Source organism: Dasypus novemcinctus, chromosome 17 (assembly GCF_030445035.2).
Source record: "Dasypus novemcinctus isolate mDasNov1 chromosome 17, mDasNov1.1.hap2, whole genome shotgun sequence".
Taxonomy (NCBI): domain Eukaryota; kingdom Metazoa; phylum Chordata; class Mammalia; order Cingulata; family Dasypodidae; genus Dasypus; species Dasypus novemcinctus.
Window position 1 is genome coordinate 55,383,386 of NC_080689.1, and position 23,354 is coordinate 55,406,739.

Here is a 23,354-nt window from a genome sequence, read left to right on the forward strand (position 1 = left end):
TAAGTTTGAAGGCCATCCCACAAAATTAAAGGATTTCTAAGGTCTCTTCGTATTCTAACTTTCTGTAATTTTCTATGACCTGGTGGTCCCAAAGAACTGTGAACATTTTTTCATCCTGATAGCCCCTGGCATTGTGCAGACCCAAGTGAATGTCATGGACAGTCCAAAATTTACGAAGTTAAGAGGGGCTTAGGATAAAAGAGATTTCATAAGGGGCCAATATTCCACAACTGCCATTGCAATAGCCGAGCCCTCAAGAAAGTTGGAGCATGAATTGTACCTGCTGGAAGGAAAAGACTAATTTCTGGAAGGGGAGTTGACTTTTCTCAAGATTTAAGTAGTCTTAGCCTGCCTTTCCTGGTACTATGAAGTTAATTAAGCACTTACTGCTTCAGGCTTTGCCTCCTTATTTTACTCCTCAGTTCCAGGCATTAGGCTTGCACTCAGTAAGACCTGAAAAATAATCTCTTTAGGATTGTTAATACCACTGGCTCAAAAGGCATAAAAGAGAGTTTTGGGGACAGCGAACCTGAAGACAGCAGGGGTGGATAGCAAGTGGGTGGTGGGTTGTAGTCTTCAGAGGTTCTCCAGAGCATAGTTCAGGTATCTGAAATGGTCATAAAAATTGTTAGTGACCCAAATGTTGAGAGCCTGTTGAATAGTAAGAAATGTTGCCATTATTGATATCATTGATCATCGGATACTGGTGCCAAACCCTCTGCTAGCAAGATGTGTCATTTAATAACAGGGGCTTAGTGCTCGTATTTTCTTACTTCTCTCCATAATACCCAAAGTAGATTTTTTTTTAACCCAGAAGAAGAAACTGAAGCCCAGAGTAGTTAAGAGTTATTCCTAAGGCCTCTCAGCTAAAGGAAGTGTTTATAAGTTGGGATTTGCACCCAGGTTAGCCTTGCTTCAAGTATCAGCTCCCTGTAAGGGTTATGGGTTTGTAAATCCCCTCCCCCCCCACCCCCCACCCCGCTCCACCTTCTCCATCCTTCCTCTGTGGAACAGTGATGGTCTCCTTATTGCCTGGGCATCTGAAGATTTACACTGGAAGGACTGGGAGCTGTGCTTCACATTTTGAAATTACTCCTTCAGACAGGCTCTTTTTAGCCCTGTCCTAATTTCTTTCAGCCTCCAGGCCCAGGATCTCAGGGGTGTGCAGCAATGTGGCTGCCTTTCCAAGTGAGGCCACTGGACCCAGCCTGATAGACTGCTGCAGAGCACAGACATAGCTCTTCATACTCCACAGCGCGCAGAAGTAGGAATCAATTAACTTTTAGGACAGGAAAAATAGATCACTTGGATTGCTGAGGCAGGAATAGCTTCTGTAGCAGCAAAAGAGAAACGAGTACAGAGTGAGTGGTGGCGCCCGCAGCTCAGGAGTGCTGAGGGTTTGCTGAGTCGAGAGTGTTCTTAATGGCAAGGCCTGACTGTTTATTGACAGGCCAAGCCTGTGCAGAACATCTTGTTTGAAAAAGATGAGCTAGAGAATGTCAAAGGATAACCATTTAATTCTCGAGGCAATGTCCTAATGGCATTAAAGATGCAAAAGAATGCCCCTTGTGAGCTGTCCCCATAGAGTCTCAAGATATTCCTGTTACTGTTTGGGAAGGAAAAAAGAAACCGAGCTACAACAGTTGGTGGTGCTTCATGAAGAAACCCGAAAAGTATCTTGGGACTTCATTTTAAATTAATCTGGAGTCATGTAAGCTCAGTGAGGTAGATGGTGTAAGCAACATTTAAACATGTACAACTGATTACACTACAACCCCAACAGAAACCTGGCCATAGGGACAGGAGTCAGAAATGCCTCGTCATCAAGCTATCATGCTGACATCCTCACACATCTCACTAGAGGCGCCCAAGACAGAAGGTACAGGGAACAGAAATCAAGGACCTTATGTGCAGGTTTCCCTATAAAACGTGGGATACAGTGTATGTTTCCATCGTGCTGTAAATCTCACAAGATGTTACTTCACCCTAAATTGTGGCCCCAAATTCCCAGATGAGAAATAAGAAGTTTTAAATGATTTCCACGTACTGAGCTTATTGTAAACATTGCCAGGTCCGTCAGCATCTTAAACAATTAAAAACGAGTGTACATGGCAGTGAAAAAGAATCAGGTAGCTCTCCCTATGCTAAATGGGAAAGATGTCTAAGCAACAGCATTAAATGAAAAACGTACAGCATAGATATATGTAGGCATACTCTCTACATTTTTCTGAAAACTGCACCTGTAACTATTACAATGACTATCTTTGGGGAGAGGGACTGGAGACAGAAGATAGAAGAGAGAAGGGAGATTTCCATTTTTCACTTCACACATTTTTGCAGACTCTGGATATTTTGCCACATGTATGTTATTTTTACTTTCAAAATTTTAAAAATAAAAACCTCTCACATCTACTATCATCAACAATTCATGATAGAAAAGATATTTTAAAACCAAAGAAAAAGTGAGTGGGCAGGACATGATCTTATAATAAAGGGCTGTCCATCAGTTCTGTCAATTAGCTATAAAACAATAACACACTAACAAAGAAAAAATTATCTTAGTGATTGTCTGAACAGCTCCAGAGGCCCACTTGAAGATGGCATTGGTTTTTCAGCCTATCTAGGTGATAGTTGTGGACAGAGCACGATGATGAGATACGATTTCCATTTTCTGGCCCATGTGTGACTTCCATCCCCTGGGAAGAGAGAGGGGGCCCCGCATAAACATCCAAAGATGGTGCCCTGCCAGGGAGCCTCCTGGGAAGGACAGTTGCCATCCCTGCCTCTAAGGCTTGTCCCCTTCCTTAACACATAATTGCCAGGATGGGAAGCAGTTTGTATGTGAGTGTGTGTGCGCGTGCGTGCATGAGCAGGTTTCAGGCAATTCCTGCCAGAAAAAGGAGCATCAAAGGGTGATGAGGGATATGGAGATGCAGAATCAGAGATAAAAGGAACTAAATTTTACTAGCAATCATGGAAAATATCTAACTTGCATAAGTGAAGCCAATTACTGTCTTATTGCCTCCTTTTGCACTGTGCACAGTAGGGATGTCACTGGATAATGGTTTGCATGTAGAGTTAATCACTTTGATGCATTTCTGACTGATCCCAGCAAATTATGTTTTGGTTCCACTATATTAAACACAAGAGCCGGGGATTATCATTAATAAATCTAAGGCACAGCATGCATAAATCTTGAATAAATCAAATATCAATTACATAGGCAGTATCTGCTGACATCTGCTTTCATCAAATAATATATTTGAAATAGGTGTTATTCCAATTTGTTGAAGTCAAAAGGATCCTCATGCAGAGCGCATGGACCCTGGACCCCAACGAGCAAAGCAGCTGAGCTGTTGCCGGGAGAGCCCCTTTGTGGCACTCAATTTTAATCTGCAAAGACTACATTTAGATGATGGCTCAGAGATCCAGAGGGAAAGCTGTCTTGCTGAGGGAAGCACTTCCAGCTAAATACCATTTTCATCTAGGTGTTTTTAAAGTGAAGCTGGAGAGATTGATGTGAGAAAGGAGGAAAACTTCCTGAGAGTTTAGCTGTCAGGAACAGAGCAGACAATTGAGTGGGTGAAGAGGGACTATTAAAACACAGGATGGAAAATCCCTTCAAATATGAAGGAAAGAGGGATGGTTTATGAATGTGAAGGATTCGGAAAGTGAGGGGTTAGGAGAAGAGTGTATAGGATTCACTGAAGGAGAGATAAAGATAGGGGATGAGGGGAAGGCGAACTGACATTTACCAAATGCCAGACATTGGGCAAGACTCTATGTCATAAACCTCATCTCCTCTCTTAATCCCCAACCAATCTCTCATATGAGGGAGCTATTAGTACTTCTTCTTATCAATGAGGAAACCAAGGCATGCAAAGTTAAATAACATGTCTGAGGCAATGCAACGTCCAGTGGCACAACAAGATTTAAGTTGGGATCTATTTGATTGTGCTACATGCCACTGGTTGCGGTGGTGGTGGTTGTGGTGATGTGTGTAAAAAAGAGAAAGAATTGTGTGTGCTTGGGGTAGAGGGAGATAGAGGAAGCATTGAGAATGTGTGTCTATTAAGCAGAGGTATTAAGTGTATCTAAGCTAGACGGAGGAACAAGTGACTTTCCCATGTCACATCACTTCGTGAAGTCTTCCATTAATAAATTAGAAACCCTTCTCTCTAGGGTGTTTTTTCAGAACTCCTTTGGGACCTCTTCAAGGAATTTTGTAGGGTCAAGCTCTTTCTCGGAGTGGGTGGAGCCAGGTTAGGAAATGTTGTCCAGGGTACCGGCTCATCATTACAGATAGAAAATGATTGCTTCATAATCCTTTCCAGGCAAAGAAGGAATCAAGGCCAGGAATGAAGTAAGACAAAGCTGTGCACCTGAAGCAGTCCCGAGGCCTCTGCTAAGGGTGGAGATGGCACCACGGAGGGCGGGGGGTATATTTCACAAACTACTTGTCCTAACCTGAATATGTTAGCCTACTTAAGAGCCCAGAGCTCTTTCATTGTTTCTTTTATCAGGCTTAGCATCAAAAGAAAGTATGACAACTGAAAAGAAGGCCCTAAACCCTGGACATCTGGGAACTCCTTATACTGACATTTTCAAGGCAAAGCTAGGTAAGAGTAAAGGCCATCCTCTTTACACTAAGAACCCCTTTAGATGACTCAGAGAAGGGACTTTAAGGAAATGAGTAGAAACACCTCCCCAGTTTCTTTAGGCTGCAGATCCCCTGCATACCGAGCCACACCGCATCATACCTGCTTGGGATCCTCCCCACATATTCACCCCTTTTTCCAATCTGCTTTCTATATCAGAACCTGCATTGGGATATTAAGAGTCCTCAGTAGTTGTGAGATAAGTGAAAACTGATGTGATGTCAACTAGAGATGGGCGTATGGGCATATATTTTCAGAAATGCAGACACACTTATATTCATACAATATATTACTTATACATACAGATTCTGAATAGTTTGATTTAAAATATTTTCAGTGTTTCAACTCTAACTCTTGGATTATTTTTCTTGATATCATAGAGATTGTACTGTTTTTGTTGTTCTTGTTACTGTCGTTGTTGAGTTTTTCAATCAGCATCACAGAAGATCACAATGACTTATTCAGGTAGTACATCTGACTCAGAGTGGATAAAAGGCACCATCTTATTGGTAAAAGTGGTTTCTGGCTGGGAAATACTTTTCAACAATCATGAAAATCAGACCAAGACATTAGCAGATGCTAATAAAGAATAAGCTCAAGTCTCTCTCTTATCTTTCAACACCCCCCACACACATAAACACACACACCCACACTCTAAAAACACTCTACAAACAGAGGAGCTCATGGGCTAACGGGTGAAAGGAAGAGCGCCCACCCTCCTCAATGGCAGTCCTTTTCAGTGAAGTTTTATTTTGTGCAATTTGAGCAGCACATCTCATGTCCTGGGCCAATAGGAAGCAAGAGAGAGTTATCAGGGGCAGCTAAAGTTTCCAGTGCAATCCAGCACAAACTGGAATAACCTGGATAAGAGTAATAGAGCCTGGAGACTACGTTTGGAGAAAATTGGAATCTAATGTTTTTCTATAAATACTGCCCCATGAAGCATTATTAGCTATTTGTAACAGGGCCTACTGAGAAGCTGATCCTTTGGGACATAAAACTGATTATGATGGCTTTGAGGGAAGATTCTCTTGGCATTAAGAATGAGTCATTGTGATGGTGCCATTAATGTGTTAAAAACAGAAATGCAAATGACAGAATAGTCATTTATATTAAAACAGAATACAATGGGGTAAAAGTCCACAGGAAATCTGACAAGATAACTGTTCTTCAAGACTCATTCATTCAGCAAATCTTGTGTTTTCTGACTGTCCACTCCCTTCCAGGCTAGGGACTAAGAATATAGAAGATGCAAGTTTGAAATGTCACCCAAGTATGTTGTAATAGTCAGCCAAAGAGGTGCTAATGCAAAATACTTGAAATCTCCTGGTTTTTATAAAGGGTATTTCTTTGGGGTAGAAGCTTACAGTTACCAGGCCATAAAGCATAAGTTACTTCCCTCACCAAAGTCTATTGCCATGTTTTGGGGCAAGATGACTGCCAACATCTGCCAGGGTACAGACTTTTTGGGTTCCTTTCTTCCCAGGGCTTGCCTTTTTCAGGCACAAAGCCAGCTGCAGACTATCAGGGGGATGGCTCTGTCTCTCTCCCTGGGGCTTCTGCCATGTGGAAGGAGCTGTCTCTATTCCTCTGTTTTCTTCTCTTGTGTGTTCATTTCCCTGGACTCCAGAATCAAAACTCCAACTGACTCTTCTGCTCTGCAGTGTAGTTTTCTCTGTGAGTCCCTGCCCACTCGGTCATACTGACGTGGCCCAATCAAAATCTTAATCATTGTTAATCAAGTAAAAGTAAACCCTCTGAATCCAAAATAATCTAATATACCTGGAGGAAAAGACCAGTTTACAAACATAATCCAGTATTTCTTTTTGGAATTCATCAATAATATCAAACTGCTACATACATGTATCCACATTAAGGTTAAAAAACCAGGATAAGACAAATACTGCATTTTTCTATACTTAGATGAAAAGCAGGGCAACATGTAATATAGAAGGTGCCAGTCTAGAAACTTTTTTTCAACTCCCTGCTTCCGTAACCAACTAACTGTACATGATAGTCGAAGAGCACACTTAAACTCAGCTGTTAGCAATATTAACTATAGGGGTTGGACTATATAATCCCAAAATGTTGGTGATTTGGAAATCCTCTTTTAAGAAGCCTACCAATTCTCATCAGATCAAGAGATATCAGTTAGATTGGGGAAAAAAAGGGGCGGGGGAACCATGGTCACTAATCAAGAGGGGCAAAGTTAGGTGAGTTTTGGGTTGTTTACATCTGTGTCTTGTTACAAAAGTCTCCACATCACTGAATTTTGTTATGTCTTTATGCAGAGTTGAATGTTTGTCTGCTTTGGAAAGGTCAGAGGATGGCTGTCCAAAAGTCCCTTTGATCCCCTATCACCATATCCAATCAGCCTGTCTCGTCTGTAAGGACTTGGGAGTGGAGAGACTACCAGCTCTGTGGATGTGTGGATCTGCATATCATTGACCACAGATTCCTGCCTGCCCATCTGTGTTTTGCAATAATTTTCCTGGTAATTGTAGTTTCAAATATTACTGGAACATTGCCAGATACCCTGATAGGAAAAACCTCTTTGTTCCAACACATAGTCAGCCCCAAGATGCACACACACTGAACCCACATTTAAAATTTGTGTTTCCTCAATGATTTTCCTATAGACAGCATAAATTTCATTTCATCATCTCAGCACAAACTTAGCCAGCTTTCAACACAACTGAGTCAACTAGGAATAATTAGAAGAGCATGTGTGAAGGAAACAAGAGCTCTGGTGAGGCATACATGGTACAAGGATAAGAAGATTTCTATTTCTGCCCATTTCCCTTACCTAGTATATGTTTGATCTTGGTAATATTTTGCCTGCTTGGGAGGAAAGCAAATTTTATTATTGGTTTCCTAAGAAATATTCATGACAAACCCATTGCCCACCTGAAGCAGCTCACAAAACCACCTGGAAAATTCCCTTGATCTTAGCTTCACTATGCAGAAAGCTGACCTCTCCACAATCATCCTCCACCAATCCCTTCCACTCCTTACTGGTAACCCCTGGGCAGTCTATTCATGGGGCTTAGTAAGAATGCTCACCTCACTTATTCCTTGAACATCTTCAGAGAAGCAAAAAGACTGGGTAAACAGAATTGTAAGTTTATAGTCTCTTGGTATTTTCAAATGTGACTAAGTTTCTTCTAGGACTAATGGGAGTTGAGTAATTTCCTAAACATCCAGATTAAAACATGGGAGCTACTACTCTGGCATCAGCCTTCTAACATCATTTCACTTTATGAAGATTCCATTTGTTGAGAGATAAATGGCACCTGGCCTGGTTAATTCATAATGAATGGTATCCATATGTCCACTGCATCAATTGCCCTTTGGATATTATTGTTTATTGAAGTGTTTTTGTGACAAAAACATATGGACTGTATTCTCCCAACAGGGAGGCATTCTTCAGTACATCCCTGAGGTTGACAGAGAGTAGTCAATGGTGTCACTCCAGGCTTTCATTACCAACCCCTACAAAACACACTCACCATTTAGTTATCCTCCTTCAGCCTGATGATTAAGAATGGTGACTGGGGAGTGATGTCATCAGCATGGCAACATAAGACATCCCCTGGAAAAGCCTTCCTTCAGAATCAATTAAGAAAATGACAAATCCCACTTGTTTAGAACTCTGGAGGATGAGAGAGACTAGAGAAGAATTCTGCAAATGCCGAATTGAAGAAGAAGCAAAAGACACCAAAATCAGGTAGGAGATTTATATCACAGACTTGCCAGTTTAGACCCTTCCCCTCACTCAGTCCCACACAGCTTAAAAATCACCCACAGGCAGCATGGCCTGGGTTGCTACTCCTACGGATGCAGACTGTGGAGCCACTCACAGAAGTGAGTTGGAACTCCACATATATCCAGGCATGGGACCCAACTCCACAGAGACCCAAGGCAGAACACAAGCAACTGTGGAGTGTCACGTACAAAAGTGCCCCCAGGGGAAAGAAAGACTGTGGTAAAACTGTTCGCAAGAGCTGCACGCACTCATTCCAGTCTTGGTTGGACCACCTAAATGCAAAATGGACCTTTCTCGATTGACTCCATCTGGCTCCCCAGAGTGGGATACCCTAATGGGGAAGAAAGTGGAGGCAAAAAAGCCTTATGGAAAACTTAGGGGGGAAACAGAACTGCTGTAAGATGGGATGGGTCCTAGGACTGAAAAGTATAAGGAAAAGTGGAACTAAGTAAGGGAGAAAATTTAAACAAATCACAAGAGCTGGGAGAAAATTCTGCACAAAAACTAACAGAACATATCAAGATTCCTGGAGAAGGAACAGAGGAAAGGAAGGTTTCTCCTGGAGGTGAAGTGATGATACATAAAAGAGCAATCTTAAAAATTGTACCATTATCTAGGACATGAATCAGGTGCAGAATACTTGATAAAACCTGAACTCTGGACTGCTCCAAAGTTCCAGAATAAGTTGGACCAAGCATCAAAGAAGAGCCCTAACACAAAGCCAACCAACAATAAACCCTAGACAAGAGGGAGAAGCTGATCTTCAGAGTTAACAGATTAACATAATCAGGTGCTGAGACAGTAGAAAATTACAAGCCATACTAAGAAACAGGAAGACATGGCCAGTCAAGGGAAACAAATTAAAACTTCAGAAGAGACACAGAATTGGAACAACTAATCAAAGAAGTTCAACAAATCTCAATCAACTCAAGCAGATGAGGGAAAATATGGATAGAAATAAACTAATGGTGGATATAGCACTAAAGGATATTATGAAGAAAATGTGTGAAAATAAAGAATAAGAAAATATAAAAAAATGTAACAAATTATGGGAATGAAAGACATAATAATAGAAATTCAAAATACACCAGAGGCATACAACAGCAAATTTGAAGAAGCAGAATAAAGAATCAGTGGACTAGAAGACAGGACAATCAAAGTCATGTGGTCAGAAGAACAGACAGGGAAAAGAAGAGATAAAAGTTAGCAGTGTCTCAAGCAATTGAGTGACAGCATGTAGCATACAAACATATGCATGGTGGGTGTCCCAAAAGAAGAGAAAGGAAAAGGGGCCAAAAGAATATTTAAGGAAATAGTGGCCAAAATTTTCCAAATATTTTAAGAAATACAAAAATATATGTATCCAAGAAGCACAATGTACTCCAAACAGAATAAACCCTAATAGACCTTTTCTGAGACACATACTAATCAGGATGTCAAATGCCTGATTAAAGATAAAGCAATGAGAGAAAAAGTAATTCTTCACTTAGAAGGGATTCTCAATAAGACTAATGCCATTTCTCATCCAAAATATCTTATCCAGCAAAACTCTTCTTCAAAAATGAGGGAGATTTTAAAATATTCACAGATAAACAGAAACTGAGAGAGTGTGTCAACAAAAGACCTGCCCGACATGAATTACTAAAGGGAGTTCTGCCAGTTGAAAGGAAAAGACAGGAGAGAGTGGCCTGGAGTAGTGTGAAGAAGTGAAGATCTTCAGTAAAGGTAACAAAAAAGGGTGAATGCAAAATCCATTAGTATTGTATCCTCAATATACAATTCTACTCATTAATTCCTATGAGAGTCAGAATACAAATGAGCAATAAAAAAGTCATATTTCCTGATAATGGACATGTAAAATGGTAAGAGCTAATGTGGCACAAAACAACACAAAGAGGGGAAACAGAAAATATATGTGCTATTGAAGCTCAGTCAGCATCTTTTCAAATTAGTTGGTTATAGCATATGTTGTATAATAGAAACCTAGGGGAAGTCACAAAGAAATATTTTTAAAATATACAGAAACAGAAATTAGAAAGGGATCAGATAAATCACAGAAGATCAACTATACAGAAAAGAAGCTGCAATAAAGGAAAAGAAAGACAAAAATAATATGACATATAAAAACTAAATGACAAAATAGCTGAAGCAAGTATGTTCTTTACAGTAATAACACTGAACATTATGGATTAGACTCCCCAGTCAAAAGACACAGACTGGCAAAATGGATAAAAAGCATGATCCAACTACATGTTTTTATAAGAGACTCGCTTTAGACCCAAGGAAACAAATAGGTTAAAAGTGAAAGGATGTAAAAAGATAATCCACACAAATAGTAACTAAAGGAGAGCTGGTAGCTATAATATTATAAGACAAAATAATTTTTTAAGTCAAAACCTGTTACAAGAGACAAATAAGACATTATAAATTAATAAAATGGTCAATGCACCAGGAAGAAATATCAAACACAAATGTTTATGCACCTAACCATAGTGTCCCAAAATACACAAAGAAAACACTGGCAAAACTGAAAGAGAAATAGATACTTCTACGATAATTATAGGAGACTTCAATACACCACTCTCATCAATAGATGGAATATCTAGACCAAAGATCAATAAGGAGAAAGAGAACTTGAATAATATGATAAATGACATAGCTGACAGACATATACAGAACATTGCACCTCCAAATAACAGTGTATACATGCTTTTCAAATGTACATGGATAATTCACCAGTATAGACCACTTGTTGGGTCATAAAACAAGTCTTAATAAATTTAAAAAGTTTGAAATTAAGCAAAACAACTTTTCTAACCAAATGGAATGAAGCTGGAAATCAATAACAGGCAGAGAAATGGAAATCCACAAATATATGAAAGTTAATAACACATTCTTCAACAATCAAAGGGTCAAAGAAGAAATTACAATGGAAATCAATAAATATATTGAAATGAATAAAAACTAGGACACAACATGTCAAAAGTTACAAGATGCAGTGAAGCCAGTCCTGAGAGGGAAATTTATAGTCCTATATGCTTACATTAAAAACAAGAAAGAGTTAAAATCCAAGACCTCACTACACACCCAGAGGAACTAGGAAAAGAACAGCAAATGAAATCAAAGCAAGCAGAAGGAAAGAAATAACAAAGATTAGAGCAGAAATAAGGGAAATAGAGAGAAAACAAAAAACAAAACAATAAAGAGCATTAACAAACACAAAAGTTGATTCCATGAAAAGATCAATAAAATTTACCAGGCTTTAGCTAAACTGACAAAAAAAAGAGAGAAGATGCAAATAAATTCAGAAATGAGAAGGAGGACATTACTAAAAAACTTTGCTAAAATAAATCAAAGAACATCTAAATAAATGGAAAGAAATTCCTAGCTCATGATTGGAAGACTAAATATTGTTAAGATGTCAATTCTACCCTAAATGTTATACAGATTCAGGGCAATTCCAATCAAAATTCTAACTGCCTTCTTTGCAGAAATGGAGAAGCTAATCATCAAATTTATTTGGAAGGGTAATGTGCCCTAAGTAGCCAAAAACCTCTTGGGGGAAAAAAAATGGACAAAGGTGGAGGACTCCGGCTTCCTGACTTCAGAGCTTCTTACAATGTTACAGTGATCAAAATTTAACAGTAGTGGCAGAGGATAAATATATAGAACAAAGGAATTGAATTTAGAATTCAGAAATAGACTATCACAGCTATGATCAACTGATTTTGACAAGGCTGCCAAGTCTACTCAATTGGAAATGAAAAATCTCTTCAACAAATGGTGCTAGGAGAACTGGAGATTCACATGCCTAAGAATGAAGGAGGACCCCTATCTCACACCATATACAAAAATTATCTCAAAATGGATCAAAGGCTTAATATTGGAACCAGGACTATAAAACTCTCAGAAGAAAATATAAGGAAGCCTCTTCATGATCTTGTATTAGGCAAAGATTTCTTAGACTTTATATCCAAAGCACAAGTAATGAAAGAAAAAAAGAAATAAATGGAACCTCATCAAAATTAAACACTTTAATTATCATGAAAGTGAAAAGTCAGCCCACTTGATGGCAGAAAATATTTGGAAACTATATATCCAATAAGGGTTTAATACTCAGAATATATAAAGAAATTATACAATTCCACAATAAAAAGACAAACAACCCAAATTTAAAACTGGACAAAAGGCTTGAATAGATATTTCTCCAAATAGTATATACAAATGGCTAAAAAATAAGTGAAAAGATGTTCAACGTCATTAACTATTCAGGAAATGCAAATAAAAACCACAGTAAAATGCCATTTCACATCCACTAGAATGGCTATTTTTAAAATGAAAATTATAAGTGTTAGAGAGCATGTAAAGAAATAGGAATACTCATTCTTTGCTGGTGGGACTGTAAAATGGTACAGTCACTGTGGAAGACAGTTTGGCAGTTCCTCAGAAAGCTAATTATAGAACTACCATGTTACCTGGCAATCCCACTACTATGTATAAAACGAATAGAGTTGAAAGAAGGGACTAGAACAGATATTTGCACACCGATGTTCACAGTAGCATTATTTACAATTGGCAAAAGATGGAAGAAATCCAAGTATACCCATCAACAGATGAATTGGATAAACAAAATGAGGTATACACATACAATGGAATATTACTCAGAATTGAAAAGGAATGAATTTTTGATTCTTGTGACAAGATGGATGAACCTTGAAAACATCATGTTTAGAGAAATAAGCCAGACACAAAAGGACAACTATTCTATGATCTCACTGACTTGAGATGTTTGAAATAAGCAAACTCACTGAATCAGAACAAGGATTAGCAGTGGCTGGGTTGGGGGAAAGGGAATAAGAAATTAATGCTTAAATTGCACAGAATTTCTATTTGGGTTGATTGTAAAGTTTTGAAAATGGATGAGGGTGATGGTAGCACAACAAAGTGAATGTAATCAATCACACTGAATTATATAAGTGAATGTGGTTAAAAGAGAAATTTTAGGTCATATATATGTTACTGGAATAAAAATTAATGGCAAAAAAAAACAGGACTGTGTGACACAATGAACCCTATTGTAAATGATGGACTATAGTTAATAGTATAATTATTAAAATGTTCTTTCATGGATTATAACAAATGTACCATACTAATGCAAGATGATAATAATAGGGTGGTATATGGAAAAAAAATAATACACTGAAATTTAAACTATAGACTGTCGTGAATAGTACAATTACAAGGTTCTTTCCTCAATTGTAACAAAGGTACCACACTAATGCAGTGTTAATAATGGAGAGGGTATATGGGAACCCTGTGTTTTCTGTATGATTTTTCTGTAAACCTATAGCTTCTTAGTAAAAAAAACAAAAACAAAAACAGTTATTTTTAACTAAGTATGGTGAGCAATGTAGAAGACCACTTAACTTATTCATCTAGGCAGTATTTCCCAGAGCCTGAACCAAAGGGCATCTACATCAAAATTATATCTTGGGGCATACTTGTTTAAAAATTCAGTTTCCTGGGCCCCAGTCTAGATCTACCAATTCAGAATCTCAGGAGAGGGCTAGGATCTGAATTTTTAACCAGTTCCCCACATAATTCTTTATACCTCTTAATGTTTGAGACATCCCACTGTCAGGTGAGAGGATAAACTAGAACTCTTAAACAAACAAGGGCACTAGTTTAATTGGAAATGCCAAGGTCAGGAGAATTACTATAAATGCCCAGTCTCATACCTTCTGAATTTCTAAGTCTTTGTGGTCCCTGAACCAGCAGGATTGGTCATGAACTGGGGCCTTGTAAAAAATATGAAACTTCGGACCCTATACCACAAGTACTGGATCAGAATCTACATTTTACACAAATCCCGCAGATTTGTGTGCATATTAAATTTAAATTTTGAGAGGCATTATTCTAAGTGACTTACATATTCTTTTTTTTTTTTTTTGCTTTGGTTGCATTAAAAAAAATTTTTTTTAATGTTACATTAAAAAAAATGAGGTCCCCATATAGCCCCCATTCCCCCCACCCCACTCCTCCCACATCATTCTATTTTTACATGTGCTTTATACTGACAAGCCTCATCCTTCTCTTTCCTAGATCCCCAACACTGAAGAAAATACACAAATATCAAGCAATAGCATGTGGATATGATGAGTAAAATCTAGATGATTTGTTCCTCTATGACAATGGGATGAATGTGTAATAATTTGTAAATATAAAGAAGGAAGGTGTCAGCAGTGTTTTCTGGTCCTGACCCTTGCCTCCCAGTAGAATCAAAGGGATGACCCCACCCCAGGAAGTTACCAGTGTAATATAGAGATCGTTTCACTGTAGCTCAGTGAAAGGAAGAAGCTCTAACAATAAAACCATGGCCCTACTTTGGAGTTTGTGTTCCTGAGTGTGATGGCGTTGGACTCAGATACAATCTTTCTACACATGCTCCTTCTGTTACTTTTACTGGACCTGTGGTTGGCGTTTGGATTGGCGTATACTCAGGAGACCTGAATCTCTGAACCGTCCATGTGACGGCCAGGCCCTGGGCCTCAGCAGACTTGCAGCTCCTACCCTCTGGTTTCTTGGACTTACCCTGGCCAGCTGACAGGGAGGTGAAGAGGGTCAACCACCACACCAGGGAGCCAAGAGTGCCTACAGCTGCAAGCAGGAGAATTGCATCCATCATCCATGTGGAATCTAAACCCCCTCTTGATGTAGAGGGGGACTGGACATAGCCATCCCAGGTCCACAAGATGGAGGAATAGAGTATGGATTAGAGTGGACTTACTGGTGTTCTGCTGGGGAAATATTGTGATTAGTAAGGGAAGAAATTGTAGTAGTGATGTGGAGAGGGTGGCCATGGTGTCTGCTGATGGTCGGGAGAGGGAAGAAGAGATATGGTGTGGGGGCATTTTCAGGATTTGGAGTTGTCCTAGGTGGTGCTGCAGGGATGGATGCTAGATGTTGTGTGTCCTGTTGTGGCCCACTGGGTAGACTGGGGGAGAGTGTGGACTACAATGTGGACCACTGTCCACGTGCTGCAGCGGTTCTCAGGAATGTATTCGCCGGGTGCAGTAGATGTGCCACAATGATGGAAGAGATTGTTGATGTGAGAGGGGTGGCATAGGTGGGGTGGGGGTATATGGGGACCTCATATATTTTTAATGTAACATTTAAAAGAAAAGAAAGAAAGAAGAAAAAAAAGAGGAATGGGTTGCCCTGAAAGGTAGTGAGTTTCCCATCCATGGAGGATTTCAGTCTAAGCCTGGATAACCATTTTAATGAATATTTTGTAGAGGGGGTGTAAACTCAGGATTGGTGGTTGATGGAGATAATTTTTATCTTATGGTCATTTGATTCAATATTAATTGCAGCCTTACATTCCAAATTTCTACATACATATGTCGATATGTTGGATATAATTATGTATATAGTTTACATTTCTCCAAGATTGTTCATATTGATAAACTCAATAACAAGAAAGATATCTTTTGTCAGACCAAGAGTTTGAAGGCAAAGTAGGTCTCTAGAACTATATGACTATACCTCATAGACAGAAAATTCATCTAAACTATACTTTGGTTACATTTGTTTCAGATTCATTTCTCAGTTTATTCCTTTGTTCCTTCCTTCATTCCTTCACTCATTCATTCAATCTCTAAAAAATCATTTGTCAACTACCCACTATGTGCTCAGGCAGTACAGAAAACCGAGCTGGACTGCTGATTTTGCATACCAACAGGCCCACACTCCAAACTTTGAGGCTGTGTTCTTTAACCTTTAATGGGCTAGTTAGCCATGCCAAACCTCAGCTTCATCATTTGCAAAATTAGTGGAATGATAGAACCTGTCTCATAGGATGGTTGTGGGGATTAATGAATGAATATATGTAGACCCATTTAAAACACTGGCTAGCATAAAGTCAGTGCTAGATAAATGTAAGTGTAAGCTTCATCATCCTTATCATCATCATCATCAACACTATCATTTTATGATAAAATAAGTGATACAGGATGTCTGTTCTTTACAAGGTCACAGTCTGGCTTGAGAATGCCCACAGGTAAAGAGTGCAACAGGAGATCATTGCTGTACTCAGGAAAGGTGCCTCCAAGTAGCTGGGAAGACCTCTAATAGAAGTAAGTTTTTGAGCTGTTTCTTTTTTTAATTATTATTATTTTTTTAATGAAGCTTTAGATTAGATTACATAACTTTTACATCAAAAATATAGGGGATTCCCACAGGCACCACTCCCTCTCCCTCCCACACTTTCCCCCATTAACAACATCCAAATGAATATTAGTGTGGTTCATTTGTTACAATTGATGAACACATACTGAAGCATTGCTACTAACTGGTCTATAGTTTACATTATTGTTTACATCTGTCCCACACAATTCTGTTGGTTATGACAAAATATATAATGGCCTATATCCATCATTGCAATGTCATGCAGTACAATTCTAATGTCCCAAAAATGTCCCCATGTTACACCTATTCTTACCTCCTCTCCCCACAGAGCAAGAGTCCTTAGCCAGAGGTCTGTGAGCTTGAATTGAAATTCAAAAACTATTACTCTCGTGGGGACGTGTTTGTGCAGTTTTGATTTATTTATTAAATAATACAGAGTATAGTGTGGACTTAGTAAGGGGTCCATGGTTTTCACCTGACTGGCAAAGGGGTTCGTGGAACAAAAAAAAGTTAAGAACCCCTGCCTCAGAACCTCTGGTAGCCACCGCCTTTATACCAATGATAAAAGTTCTTCCATTGCTAGAACAAGTAAGTCTATAACAGAATAATAAGAAGTCTATGACTGGGGGGTGGGGGGAGACATTTTCCCAGTGGAGAAAGAAGAAAGTGATTTCAGGCTGAAGGAAGAGAACTCAGTGTTTTAGCGATCCTGACGTTTCCTTAAATCTGCCTCAAATCCCTTTTGTGGAGTCGAAGCCTGTCCTTTCTGCTCTGCCCTGACTCTCAGCTGCACTTTACACACTCCTCTAGGTCAACGTGACAGTCCTTGAGAGCTTTCCTGGGGCAGCATAGGAAAATGCAGAGCTCAGACAGCAGAGTCCCATTGCCAGAGAGGGTAGTGCAGCCCGAGGGACAGGGAGAAAAGTGTTTTTCCAAGATGATGAGGACCACAGCATTAGAGGGTGGATGAACTTCCTCCAAGAAAGTAAATGGAAAAAAAGAAAACAATTCTTTTTTATTCTCTGTCTGCACAGGCAGCTCCACCACCCATGAGCCGAGCGGCTTAGCCTGGTCCTGCTGCTAGCCTTCCCGCCAAGCAGTTAACCTCTCTGAAAATGAGCCTTGTCACCTGCTGCTCATACAATTTTAAAGGCTTATCTGTAGTATACTGTCTATTCCTAACATCTTCATCTCTGCTGCCCTTTTCACCATGCCCTCCTTCGGAAGGCAAAAGAGAGAAGACTTTTCAATGCTATCTTTTGTATGCCAATTATTTTTTTATTAGAATACCTCCAGCCAGAGTCATCTAGGCAAAGGCAGAAAAGTGAGACCTTTGGGCCAGAGAAGTTGAAGCAAGAGGATGAGTACCTATAGCCCAAACATCCTCATCCAGCAATATGATACCATGGAAACCCACAGCGAAGTCTAGAGTCATCATGTTGGAGGAGCACTCAAGTGGTTGAGTGCCTGCTTTCCATGTACAAGGTCCTGGGTTCAATTCCCAGAACCTCCTAAAAAAAGAAAGAAAAAAAAACAGTCGTTCCGTTGACCATCTCATGAGCTCATGCACACTCTCTGAACAATGGTGTATCTCCAATGTCCTATAAGAACAAGAAGAGTTTGACAGGGTTTGAAGGAATCTGGAAGGTATTTCCAATTCAGCCCATCTCAACAAGCAGTTTCCTTCACTGACCTTTTGCTGGCAGAATCTTTCTGAACATTTTGTATTCGGTTTAGCCCAGACTAAGCAAGTCCTGAGCTGGGAAGTGACTGACTAGACAGGGGTCAGGAAAAGGGACACACATGGGGGGCCCAGAGAATGGACTGTTGTTTCTAACAAACAGGGACAGCTGCGGCTGGGATCTGGCTCCTACATGAACCTGCAAACTGAGGCACGACCTGGTTTCACGTGTAGACTATTGGAATCCAAGTTATTGAAACACTTCTGAAAACAGATTCAAATTCATACTTATCAGGCCAGAGTTAAATTCACTTTGGCGTGCTCACCTCGCAAACCTGTTCAGCAAAGACTTTAAAATCTCAATACTGAAATCATGGTGGAAGCCACTTTTCCAGCAAACCTAAGACATTTTAACTCCCATTGTTTACAATCACTGCAGCATATTATTACTGTCCGTTAGGTATTTGTTGGAGTCACCCCTGGGAGTTGGCTTGGGTTTAGTTAGTCATGGATATACTGCCACAATATTGTGGTTGTCCACGCCCACTTTCTGCTGAAGAGAAATGAGCACTCATTTCACACAAGACATCAATAGACGAGAGACTCACCGCTAACCTTGCTCTCAGGGAAGTTCCAAACTTAGGCATTATGATGAGTTTGGGCAAAAAGCCCATCTACAGCTATCTGAATACCATGTCTGGGCATATGAGATACCTGATTTTCAGCCCAAGGAAACGCCATCTGAGAGGCATACAATATTACAATCTGGCTATATTTTATGCTTCCTTTCCATCAGCCTGGGATAAATTGTGTGTGTCAAGTTTGGCAAGCGTGGGTGAGCTAAATGGAGCTGTTAACTGTCTTTTCAACATATTTATCTGTTTCACTGCCTATTCTAGGCTGTCTTTGTGATCATTATATAGGGATCACAGATAATAGGCCATTTGAAATCTTACTTCAATTAAAACTTAATCCTCAGATGTCAATAACAGTGTTTTATACAAAAGGTTACAATGAAAGTGGTGTCTTTTGTGCATTCATTAAAACAAAAATGCCAAGAATAAGAAATGGCCTGAACATTTTCCAAAAACAAGATGCTCAACACTGTCTCATGAACCTTTGTCACTATAATAAAATTATGGTTCTATTTTAATATCCCAGGCAGGTTGACAAAGTCACATAAGATTTATAAGAAAAAAGAAAATCACATAAAATGTTTCATCTTCCTACTTTAAATCTATTCACTTTTGGGAGCAGAGGTGGCTCAAGCAGTTGAGTGTCTAACTCCCACATGGGAGATTCCAGGTTCGGTTTCTGGTGCCTCCTAAAAACAAACAAACAAAAAAACCACACAATCAAACAAAGGGAAGAGCCAACTCAGGGGAGCCAATGTGACTCAATGGTTGAGTGCTGGCTTCCCACATGCAAGGTCCTGGATTCCATTTCCATTCCCCAGTACCTCAAAAGACAAAACAAAAAAAACTATTTTTTTTAAGATTTATTTATCCCCCCCATTGTCTGCCCTCTATGTCCATTCACTGTGCATTCTTTTGTGTCTGCTTGTCTTCATTTTAGGAGGCACTGGGAACAAATCCTTGGACCTTCCGGAATGGGAGCAAGGTGCTCAATCTCTTGTGCCACCTCTGAAGCTCCCTGGTCTGCTATGTCTCCTCTTGTCTCTCCTCTGTGCCTCTTTCTGTTGCGTCATCTTGCTGCACCAGCGCCCTGCTCGGACCAGCTCACCACGCAGGCCAGCTCGCCGTGCAGGCCAGCTTGCTCTCACCAGGAGACCCTGGGAATCGAACCCTGGACCTCCCATATGGTAGATGGGAGCCCAATCGCTTGAGCCATATCGCTTCCCTCTATTCACTTTATGGCTTTTTATTTTATTTTATATGAGAGAAATATTATTGACTGCTGAACATTATTTTATTTTATAAAATTCAGAATAAAATCCAAGCTTTTAAGGGAACAGCACTTCTCATTCATATTGCATGTAAAGACAACCAGAAAATCACAGAAAGTTTAAAATAACATAATGTATTTATTAGTGATGGAGAGTTACTGGAGAGGGAGAGATTGGAATGGAAAAGAAATTTCAAGCCAGGAACTCCGAGGGATCAAGCTACCCATTGCATTGTATCAGATAAACCATCTCACCAAACCAAATATTTGGTGAAGGTGATGATGATGTTAATGTAATTTCTATCTACCTATGTTTTATAGCATCATTAGGGTTGAAGAAGTTCTCTACAGTTTATTCAGTAGAGGACTTTTGCTATTTTTGACATCTATTTCCCTTCCTCTTGTTAATAGTGCCCCAATTTTTGTTTGGGTGTCTACCCCTCCACCATGAAGCCCAAATATTTCAATGCAAGCTGACCCCATTTTCAGTGTGAGGAATATCTCTGATTAGCTTATACTAAAAGATAGATCATGTCATGGAGGCCACAGGATAGGGCATGTAACCCAGTTTTTCCAGGGAAATGTCAGTGGATATTCATTAGGCCCTTCTAGGCAAGAACTTCCTCTGCCTTCCATGGAAATTCTCTTCCTTGTGGGTGGTGTGCTATGTAGCTGTGAGGCCAAGAATTTTGGTACCACTTTATTGCCACAAAGCCTCCGAGAAGATGGTAGAACTTAGGGAACTGCAGAAAAGCATAAGCAGAATCCTAATCAGTGCATGTTTGAATCACCATTTGCCTCTGAACTTTTCAGTTAAATGAACCAATAAATTCCCTTTATCATTCAAGTCAACTAAGTCAACTGGAGTCAGATGTCTTTTTAATTGCAACCACATTCTAACTAGTAATACATAGCATTTATTGAGTGTTCACCATAAGTCAACTACTATTGCAAGAGCTTTAGACATAATACTTTATTTCATCCTCACAATAACCCTTTGAGGTAGCTACTATTATAGTCCCCATTCCAACGACAGGAAATTGAGTCCCAGAGGAGTTAAATAACTTGTACAAAATTTTACTTAGATGGTAAGAGTTAAAACCAAGTTCAAACCCAGACAACTAAGTCCAGAACCCACACTATTAACCACTAGGCCATGATATGTCATCTATCTCCCAGAGTCAGGTAAGAGTAGTATGGGTCAGAGTTTCAGCAGATGACCATGGTCATCAAGAATTGGCAGAGAAACCAGAGATACCTGGGGCGGAGGTACTTGACCAAGTACATATAGCAAAACATCCCAGACATCTTACATCTAAAAATTCCTGTGGGGATGGATATTGGTATATGATAGTGATAACTGGCAATATGCTCTCCTGGATATTCAAATTCTTCTTGCCTATGTCTCATTTATCCACTCACATTTCTTCAACAAAAATATACTGTGCCAGGTGCTGTTCTAATGCCAAAGATATGGTACTCTCACGGAACTTACATCTAGTATTGGAGACAGAAAATAAACAAATATAAAATTTAGTGTCAGATAAATACTATGAAGAAAAAATAAGACAGCCTAAAGGGACTCTCCGAATCAGGCTGTAAAAGGGATGGTTACTATAGTACATTTAATGTAAATTCACCAGTATAATAAAGTTCAAGAGTTCAAGGGCAAAGAGCTAAAGATGAGAGGCAGACGGGTGGAGAATCACTCTTCCATTATGATCCATAGACATCACACATTTTGAGCAGGTAAGTGACATCACATCACTTGATACATTTTCTGTTTCAGTCACACCCAAGTCTGGACATTAGGAAAACTGGAAATTTCAGAGTGGTATAAGGGAAATTGCAGAAGACTAAACTCAATCAAGGATGTTAGCATCCAGATTAATATGGCAAGAAACCAACAAATAACCAGTTTTCTTCTCTATAGTATGGGTTAGAGGTCTGATATTAACAATTATAGCCAAGGGTCAGCAGATGACCCTGGTCATCAAGAATTGGCAGAGAAGATACCTGGGGTAGAGGTACGTGACCAAGTACATGTTGTCCAGGAAGGATCGTAGAAGTGAGGCTATAGCCAACACCAAATGCAATCTGATTCTGACCAAGGAAATACATGCACTTTGGATTACTTTTATATTACCTGGATCAGGACCTAGTAACTGAACCTATAGGTTATTATTGTCATCAGTTGGAGTAAAAGAGAAATACCCACTGGAAGAACTTTGATTTTATTTAGATATGAATGAAGGGTAAATTGAAAATTGTGTTTTACATTGGATCAAACCATTTATATTAAGCAATGCTTTGCAAGAGCAAATGAGTTAATGATTAGCAAACACAACCAATTAGTAAGATTTTTGAATATTTCTTTGAATCTTGCTCTAATTGAACAGATAATTTCATTAGATTAGTAAGACTATTAAAAATGATGCACCATCAGTTCTCTTCCAATTAATCATCTATTTGATATACTTCCATTTTCAGGCCCCGCATATATAACCAAGGCACCAAAACAGCTTCTCCCAGTTGCAAAGTATCTAAATGGATATTGAAATTCTGTCAAAACCAGCAAAATTTTACCTTCTCAGACACATGTAGGAAGTTTGAATGATCCTACTCTCTGCCTTTACACCAAGGAGAAATGATATTCAATTGCCATTCCAATTTTTGTAACTTTTCCTCAATCGAAAAGTTGTTTGAACTACTATACAGCATGTTGAACCACAGCCACTTAAATTGGACACCTCACCCATCATAAAAGTTAACCTTTTTATGCCTAAGAGTCATTTACACTGACTTACATAAGTCATGGACTGAGTAATAGCTTTCAGAACTCTCCCAACCCAGCTTCAATCTGCCACTGCATATTAGGAATGGCCTTACCTGCTAAGTAAATTTGTGGTTACTTTCTATTTTTTTTTTTTTTCTTTTCTTCATGCCATAGCCTGTAAGCTGCCTTTTGCATCAGTAATGTACCACCAACTTTGAAGTTTGAAGTTTGAAATTTTAACAGACTCTAACAGAGACTGAAGGAAGAAAAGGCCTCTAGAAAATCTGCATTTCAATCAAGAAATGTTGGTGTGACAGTTTGAATTTGGTGAATTCCAAAAAAAAAAAGATTATGTTTTTAAACTAATCCAGTCCTGGGGGT

General features: G+C 39.3%; 1 long non-coding RNA gene across 1 annotated transcript in view; it reads left to right on the forward strand.

Annotated features, from left to right (window-relative positions):
- LOC139436759 (uncharacterized) overlaps window positions 1-23,143 on the forward strand; it is a 49,577-nt gene extending 26,434 nt beyond the window's left edge. Inside the window, exons 3-4 of the long non-coding RNA XR_011646119.1 lie at window positions 16,455-16,559; window positions 22,688-23,143. This is a non-coding gene — a long non-coding RNA (uncharacterized lncRNA). The remainder of the gene's footprint in view (window positions 1-16,454; window positions 16,560-22,687) is intronic.
- The last annotated feature ends 211 nt before the right edge of the window (window positions 23,144-23,354 follow it).